The sequence below is a fragment of the Suncus etruscus genome, chromosome 13 (assembly GCF_024139225.1).
Source record: "Suncus etruscus isolate mSunEtr1 chromosome 13, mSunEtr1.pri.cur, whole genome shotgun sequence".
Classification (NCBI taxonomy): domain Eukaryota; kingdom Metazoa; phylum Chordata; class Mammalia; order Eulipotyphla; family Soricidae; genus Suncus; species Suncus etruscus.
The window spans coordinates 68,074,428-68,075,573 of record NC_064860.1 but is presented as its reverse complement, the minus strand read 5'-3'; the positions used below and the strand labels follow the sequence as shown (position 1 = coordinate 68,075,573).

The window sequence follows — 1,146 nt, the reverse complement described above, 5'->3', positions numbered from 1 at the left end:
AAACAGAATGCAAGTCAAGCAGCAGCATAGATTTCAGCATTTATTTAATGATGAGGACTGTTGTGTGAAAAAGTGATTGTAGTTGAACTGGATAAAGATTAGAAATGTGGTCACTTATGCCAAGGATGTTTGATCTTCTCCCAGAGATTAGTTGACTACATCCAGATTCTAACCTTGAAATAAAACCACTTTCAAATATGCATAAATTATAGAACTAATTGAAAATCCAGTGCAGATTCAAAAGATGTATATGAACTCACTTTAACCCTTCTTTCTCAGAAGCAGAAAAATGTAGAGTCAGAAAAGTTAGCACAGTACAAAAGGTAAAGTATTTGCATGGTTTTAGAGAACCACCAATTGTAATCTAAATCTTCTCCTTACTGAAAATACTCTCCTCACTGCTGAGCAAAATCTTTGGATTTTTGTTTCATTTATTGTTGTTATTTGTTTGTGATACAAGCTCAGGGATACTTAAGATATATTTCTATTTCCATATTTATGGGACATTCCTGTCAGGAACCACATGAGCTGTCCAGGTTATAAGTCAGGCAGCTGACCTTGAAACCAGCTTAGCCACATGCAATGCATAAGTCCTATATGCTCTACTATCTCTCCATTTCCTCTGTCATTTTTTTTTGGTCACCTTAGGGGGTGCACCATTCCTGGAACAATAGGTTGATGAGTAAAATAGATGCAAAAAGCTCCTATTCATTTACCAGTGCCAAAAATAATTTAATACATTGTCATTAGAAAGATAACCATTTGATATTAGACTAATAAGAACCAATACTGCAATTATCTTAGCCAAAAGTCCAAGAAAAAATCCCACATCATATTTTATATAAAATATTGACAATTCCTCCTTAGTGAATCAGATCCCATATCTGCATTTCTGTAACAGATCTAAATTTTCTGATAGTGTAAACATAGTAAAAGGAAAAATGCTCTAATAGAATAATTAAATGGCTTTATATAGCTAAAAACCATCTGTTTATTAAAATTATGATTAAAAGCATTGTGCTTATGAATACAGTGGTAGTACAGCAAGTAGATTATGGCCTTGTACATTTTTGACCCAGTTTAATTATATAACAATGTGTGCTTGAATGAAATCTAGAGGCTCTAAGAAAAAACTTAAAAGGTTAT

At 32.8% G+C, this 1,146-nt stretch overlaps 1 pseudogene; it reads right to left on the bottom strand.

The window, feature by feature from the left end:
- Window positions 1–646: 646 nt before the first annotated feature.
- Window positions 647–824, bottom strand: LOC126026520 (uncharacterized; annotated as a pseudogene).
- Between the last annotated feature and the right edge of the window lie 322 nt (window positions 825–1,146).